Raw genomic sequence first — 8,287 nt, 5'->3', positions numbered from 1 at the left:
CAAGGTGAAACCTTGTAATGATTTAGATGGATCTCCGTGATAATTAGAGCTTGGAACTCCGGGAAAGAAAGACGAGCACAAGAATTTAATCATTGTGAACAAACTCCATAAAAAAAGATTAACATATGGATGAAACAAGAATAAGAATTGCATTATGTTTATCCTTCACCAATTAAATCGATGACAACCAACGGATCTGACATATTACTTACTCTCGTGGAAAGGATTAAATAGAGGTATAACTTGAGCTTGAGAAGGTCTTCAATGATCCACCGGTAGAATTGAAACCACGAATGAATTGATAAGGAAGAGAAATCTTGAATGAACCACCGTAAGAATTAAAAATGAACGAAGAGAAGATAAAGAAACACCGGAAGGAATTAGCAAATGAACGAAAATACTTGAGACGATTTAGATACAAGGGAACGGAGAGATCCTGAATTGATTAGAGAATATTTGAATGATGCACCAGTAAGATTTGGAGAATGATAGCTGAAAGCTGAGAATGAATAATATTTGAAAAGATGGCCTTCAGAGGTAATAAATGGAAAACAACTCATGAAATGCTCCGGGTGGGTGAAAAGAATTCTGACAATCGAAAATGATTATGAGAGGATGGTCTCAAACTAGAGCCACGAATCTCTGAGAGAACGGATAAGATATGGATGTAAAACTCTTCTTCGGTCTTCAAATGCAAAGAATGATGATGAGAAACACCACCATGAATTGTTGAGGCACTCCGGAATGAATAATGGAAAGGATGAGCCAACGATGAAAAGAATTTAACCGATCTTGGAGAAAGGCATTTGACTGATGATAACTCATTCTTACGTCAAACTTCAAAAATAATTTAGGTTTCTCCCGGAAAATAAGAAGAGTCAGGTAAGATCCTGGAAAAAGACCTATGGGTTAAGGCCCACTCAAAAGATACACCGTTGAATAATTTAAAAGATAGATTGCGCCAATTGAATTAGATGGCTTGAATAAGATAAGAACCTCGAAATAGCTTGAACAAAACGGGAATGGAAACGTGTATCTTCTGAGATATCTTCAGCACTCTAGAACAAATGGATGGCGAGAAGTGAATGATTATGAGATGCACCGGTATGAGAAGGCATTTGAAACAAGGAAAAGATATGATCGAAAAAGCTTGAATTGGATCCACCGGAGAAGAAAAAGAACGAAGAATGATGAACTAGAAGCTCCGTTAGAATCTTCATGAGAAACACCGGATAAGAATGGAAGGACTTCCATTGATAAAATGGATACTTGAATAAGAAATCTGAGTCCTTGAAGAAAAAGGGTGGGAGGAGGGAAAAACAAGGGCAACTTGGAGACAGACGAAACAAACACCGTTGAGAGGAACTGATAATTGATCTTGCTGATGTTGGAAAGATCGGAACCACTTGAAGAGAAAAAACACGCTGGTTGAAAAGGATTGACATGACAATCTCGATTATCATGAAGGATTAGTATTCACATAGGAATATGAGAACACCGTTTAGGAAAGGTATGGAATCAATATTTGACTTCGAAGCAACTCGAATACCACAATCCAAAACAAAACAAAGGATTGGCTTGTAAAATAAGCCGGAACAAACATATGATAGAGATTTCATCTGAAGTTTTCATGGTGGGGCCTACACGGGCTCGATCGTACAGCACCATCATGTACAATGTAGTGCACATGACATACGAAGCGTCCCCGAGTCGGCATACCCAAGGACTCTTTAAGACACAACGAGACCATTGTAAAACCAACCGTGGATAGGCAGACCACTAGACGTCGAACCCCAATTTCATATCATACATCTGTCGGAAAGATATCCTAGGAGCTACTTGAATTCCCACTTATAAACTCCAGAAATTTTCCGGTTATGCAATCAGGTGTTGGGGATACAGGGGAAGCATAATATCTCACCCAATTCTAGCAAATCCTACATCCAGCTGTATCCATCCTTCAACACATAACCAAGAAACCTTCAGAAATCGTCTACCTCAACCTTCGAAAAGCATCCGTTACACGAGTTATGGCAATACTCCCGAACTCCCGCCCCAGTACTGGGTGGCGTCGAGGTTATCTCACCAACAACTGCATAAAAGAGATTTCTGATGTTGGCAAAACTAAACTCAGGTATTGCAGAACTGCAACGATAAGATTGTGACGACAACACCTCGGAGCTCAACTCCCCGGGACACTGCCACAACCCCTAAATGTCAGGAGGCACCAAGAACAATGTTCTCATCACAAAACCATCGGAACGATTCCAAGATACCCGTGTGATCCTAAATTTTTTTAGTGAAATTTGAGAAGAGAAGAGTCAAAACTCTACGTTAGGATGCCTTACCAGAGCGACGAAGGGACTGAGGAGTAAAAAGAAGTCCTAACTCTCCGATATATATAATCCCTAAATGACTCAAAACATTTCTAGACTCAATGACGCCAGCGATTCGATCAAGCAGGGGGCTCCTAAGGTCGGGGAAGACTCTGATACCAACTTGTAACGCCCTCGATGCGGTCCCACGTGTCGAAGCATGACTTAGAGGCATAATCGCATTGAAAGCAATGTCGCAAGTGAGGTAATCTTCACACAACCCATGTAATACATAAGGGAAAGAGATACATAGTTGGCTTACAATCGCCACTTCACACAAATACATGAATAAGCATTACAACATCCAAATACAATCAAGGTCCGACTACGAAACCAAAATAAAAGAAGACTACCCCAAATGCTACACAGATCCCCGATCGACCCCAACTGGGCTCCACTACTGATCAACTGGAACGAAACAACACAAAGGACAAGATCTTCATCGAGCTCCTCCTTGAGCTTGGTTGCGTCATCTTCACGGTTAAACGGCACCTGCAAGCTGGTTTTGGAAGTATCTGTGAGTCACAGGGACTCAGCAATCTCACACCCTCATGATCAAGACTATTTAAGCTTATAGGTAGGGTAAAAGGTATGAGGTGGAGCTGCAGCAAGCGACTAGCATATATTTGGTGGCTAACATATACACAAAAGAGAGCGAGAAGATAAGGAAAAGCACGTTCGAGAAATCTATGATCAACAAGTGATCCTAGAACAACCTACATCAAGCATTACTCCAACACCGTGTTCACTTCCCGGACTCCGCCGAGAAGAGACCATCACTGTTACACACGTGGTTGATGTATTTTAATTAAGGTCAACTTGAGGTTTTCTACAACCGGACATTAACAAATTCCCATCTGCCCATAACCGCAGGCACGGCTTTCAAAAGTTCAAATCCCTACAGGGGTGTCCCAACTTAGCCCATCACAAGCTCTCACAGTCAACGAAGGATATTCCTTCTAGCGAGAAGACCCGATCAGACTCGGAATCCCGGTTACAAGACATTTCGACAATGGTAAAACAAGACCAGCAAAGCCACCCAGATGTGCCGACAAATCCCGATAGGAGCTGCACATATCTCGTTCTCAGGCCACACCGGATGAGCAAGACGTCGGGTAAGCTAGCCCAGAGTTGCCCCTGGAAGCCTCGGACATCGCTCAGTTGGACCAACACTTAGAGAAGCACTGGCCCGGAGGGGTTAAATAAAGAGGACCCTTGAGCCGACCGACTCAAGGGAAAGAAAAGGCTAGGTGGCAAATGGAAAACCAATGTTGGGCCTTGCTGGAGGAGTTTTATTCAAGGCGAATTGTCATGGGGTTCCCATTATAATCCAACCGCGTAAGGAACGAAAAATCCGGGAACATAACACCGATGTGATGGAAACTAGGGTGGCAAGAGTGGAACAAAACACCAGGCATAAGGCCGAGCCTTCCACCCTTTACAAATTATATAGATGCATTAATTAAATAAGAGATATTGTGATATCCCAACAAAATATCCATGTTCCAACATGGAACAAGCTCCAATCTTCACCTGCGACTAACAATGCTATAAGAGGGGCTGAGCAAAGTGGTAACATAGCCAAACAATGGTTTGCTAGGACAAGGTGGGTTAGAGGCTTGGCTTAACAATATGGGAGGCATGATAAGCAAGTGGTAGGTATCGCAGCATAGGCATAGCAAAAGAGCGAGCAACTAGCAATCAATGATAGAAGTGATTTCGAGGGTATGGTCATCTTGCCTGAAATCCCACAAGGAAGAAGAACGAGTCCATCAAGAAGACAAACGGACGTAGTCGAATAGGTCCTCACAATCACAACGTTACCGGAACCAACCCGAAGAAGCAACACCGGAAAGAAGCACACAACATAGTAAACAACCAACACATGAACATGATATGATATGCGGGATATGTGATGCATATGCATGATTTGGAAAGGAATGATTGAACCTAGCCTCAACATGGAAATCCAAGAGTGCCACTGGAAAGGTGAGGTGATTTCAGTTGAAATCGATATAAAGATCGCCGGAATCGGATGCACGGTTTGGAAATGGCAACCAAAACAAATATGGCACCGGTCTGCGATAAACAGCAAGTAGCCATCTAGATACATCAAGATAAATATGCTACATCACTCAAACATGGCAACAAAATACATGGCAGGGATCCACTAATGATGCTTGACAAAAGATGAACACTGAGCTACGGCTAATTCACTCATTAACAGGTTCAAACAAGCATGGCAAAAGTGCAAATGACAAGAGGTTTCAGACTTAGTGAAATCAACACAAGTCTGGAATTTAACATGGCAAAGCAAGGCATGGCATGAAGCTACTCAAAGCACTTACCAAAAGTCCCTTAGTGACCATGAGCCAAAAGGGATCAGAAAATACAATTGCAAGCATGTGAACATGGCAAAAACATAAACAGATTCAGACTTGGTGAAAAACTGGAGCATGCAAAACAGATTAACGAGTAGGCATGTTTACGAGCTCGATGCACTCACTACAAAGCATGGCATGACAAACTAAGCATACACCCATCAAGAATACATGGCATAGAAGCTAGAAATGGCAAGAACAACATCATAGCATGCACAAATCAATAGCAACATCCTTGGCAAAATCGCTAAACATGTCAACAATCTGCCATGATCATTTTATCGCAAAAGTAGAGCTCGATTGACTCAAGCTAGGGTGCTCCATAAATGCAAAAAAAGACATGGATTTATAGAGCACCACAATGTTAACAAAACATCCTTTATGATCATCCTCAAAAGAGGCACGGATCACTAGGAAACATCATGAACATATGGCATAACAACAAAATCAGGACAAGGACTTAGTGAAATTCTAAGTCCCTGAAAACAGCATTACCGATTACGCTATTTTGCAAGCTTGTGCTAGTCACCATAAATATCAAAAAAATACATGGCAAGCACCCCTGTAAAGATGGCATGGCATATAACAAAACACATGTAGAGCTCAGGAGCATATCATGCACACATTAATCATGGCAAAAATGACAAAAGGCTATTTGCTGAAACAGATCTGACATATTCCTCACATAGCCCTCTTCCAACATCATTTCGGGCATCAAGATGAGCTTCAATGAAAAAGATGCAATGAGATGAAATGATGTACTCGTCGAGACGAACATTTTGATATGCTACACGCTCAAAACGGAGCCACAAATGATGAGCTATGATGCGATGAAAAAGCCTAAAAATAACAACAGATCTGGGGACTTGGTAGCTCTCTAGAAAAAAGGGATCGAGCGCAAAATAGCTAAGTTGTGCTCGGGGCGAGGGATAGGGCCGGTCAGGGGCTCACCTGGTGAGCTTTGGCCCAGGAAGGAAGGAGGAGAAGATGGGCCGGCCTTGGCACTGGATCTGGCCCACGCGAACGGTCAACGGACGCCGTCGGGACGAATTGCTCCTACTCGGGCCCGAGCACAACCATGGCGGTGGCGGCGCTGTCGCCGGAGAGGGGCACCGGCGAGGACGGCGGGAAGGTCGCGGGGTGCTGGGGCATCTAGATCTGGTCCCTCCGGACCCGTTCCGGCCGGATCCGGCTGCATCTCGCGGCGGGACGGTGACGAGGGATCTCCGGCACCGGGGCGGAGCCAGGGTCAGTGGTGGCGGGGAACAGTGCAGGCGGCGGGGCGGCGGCCCAGGCGCACGGCGGCGGAGATGGCCGCGGGCGACAGGAGGCGCTAGGGCGGTGGCGATCCCGATCTGGCCCGGGGCGGGCCCTATCTGGGTTCCGCGGGCCGGCGGCGGGGTTGAGGAGAGAGAGGCCGGAGGCGCTGACGTGTCGTGCTGAGATTGGGCGAGGGCGGCGGCTGGACATGTCCGGGCGCAGAGAAGAAATTTCCGGTGGCGCGAGGTAGGAGGAGCTAGGGTTCATCTGCGAAAATTTCGGGAGGAACACATATTTATAGGTAGAGGGAGCTAGGAGAGTCCAAATGAGGTGCGGTTTTCGGTCACGCGATCGTGATCGAACGACCGAGATGATGGAGGAGGTTTAGGTGGGTTTGGGGCCACTTTGGAGGGGTGTTGGGATGCAACACACACGAGGCCTTTTCGGTCCCTCGGTTAACCGTTGGAGTACCAAACGAAGTCCAAATGGCACGAAACTTGGCAGGCGGTCTACCGGTAGTAAACCAAGGCCGCATGACAATTATCGGTCTAATCCAAAGACGTTTAACACCCGCACACGAAAAGAGGTAGAAAAGAACACCGAATGACATAGGAGCGCCGGATTGCAAAACGGACAACAGGGAAAATGCTCGGATGCATGAGGCGAACATGTATGCAAATGAAATGCACATGATGACATGATATGCAATGCATGACACGCAAGCAATGACAAGGCAACAACAGCGAATAACTGGAGGACACCTGGCACATCGGTCTCGGGGTGTTACAGCGCTAATGGTTCGCCATTAGGTTTGATGGCCTCGATATTATACTTTACTCCCTCCTTCAACTTTTTGTTCGGGCCTCGTTTCCTGTTGCCTGAAGATTTGCTCGATCCGGATGGCTGAAAGAAGAAAGATCGATTCGTTAATATATCTTCAAGTCATTTAAAACATGTGATGATCACCAGATGCCTGCTTATATAAATATATATACCTCGCCGGTCTTTGTTGTTTCAAGATCAACATTTTCTTCGGCATGTTCATAGTTCATGACTTCATCAATTCGGTCGTCGCGATCGAATATCATATCACCCTCCTCGGTGTTGTTTAGATATTCGGAGCCGTCATAATCTTCTTCATTCTGATCATCATCTGGCCCGCGAGGATTGCGTATGATATTGAACAAGGCCTCTTCTCCCTCTCTGCCGGTATCGTCCGCCATAGGTTTTGTTTAACTAATCGAAAAAATATTCAAATTACAATGCATGGATGCAATCAATTAATAAGAAAAGCTGAATCAATCATAGTACATAATAAGCATCATCGAATATAATCTTGAATATGTCGTCTCGAATAATAGACATAGTCTCGAATACATCGTCTCGAAGAATATATATAATCTCGAATAAATCATCTCGAATATTATATATCGAATACATCACTAGCTAGCTAGCTAGCTAATAAAGATCGAATACTAGAGAGTAATCTAGGTGGTGGACAACCAAAGTGAAGGAACCATCACTGGATCATAGCTCGGGTGATCTCCCCAAAGAACCTGTCAGGTATTGGAGAACCTGGCGTCCATAGCAGCCATGTAGCGATGGACGTGCTCGTCCTCCTCCCTGACACGGCGACGTACCACCTCCGGCTGGGCCGGCTCCCTCCGCACCGAAAGTGGCCCATGCGAACGCCACCAAAGGAGATGAGGGTCGATGACGGGACCCGGGGCCGGGTTCCTCACCAAGCATCGCGCCTCTGAAGGTAGCACCTCCCAGTGCTAGCCCGGCGGAGCCCAGTCCCGGACATGGGTCCTCTGAAGCAGGACGTCGTCGCGAACGGGTCGACGGCGAGGATGCGGGTCGGGCATCATCGACAACAAATACTATATGCCGCAAAAGTAAAGTGATTTCATATATGCAAATTATAAATTTTATAACTAAAGCTAACATTTCTAATATTTCTATAACTAAAACTAACATTTCTAATATTTCTATAACTAAAAAACATTTCTATATAACTAACATTTCTATATAACTAACATTTCTAATATAACTAACATTTCTATATAACTAAAATTTCTAATATTTCTATATAACTAACATTTCTATATAACTAACATTTCTATAACTAAAACTAACATTTCTAATAATTCTATAACTAAAAAGCAGAAAGATTGCTAACAATTCTATAACAATGTGTGTGTGTGTGTGTGTGTGGTGGGCGGCCGGGGCAGGAGCTCACCGGCGAGGTGCGACGACGGTGGGCGGCGA

The sequence above is a fragment of the Triticum dicoccoides genome, chromosome 6A (genome assembly GCF_002162155.2).
Source record: "Triticum dicoccoides isolate Atlit2015 ecotype Zavitan chromosome 6A, WEW_v2.0, whole genome shotgun sequence".
In the NCBI taxonomy this organism is placed as follows: domain Eukaryota; kingdom Viridiplantae; phylum Streptophyta; class Magnoliopsida; order Poales; family Poaceae; genus Triticum; species Triticum dicoccoides.
This window is presented reverse-complemented; position numbering follows the sequence as displayed.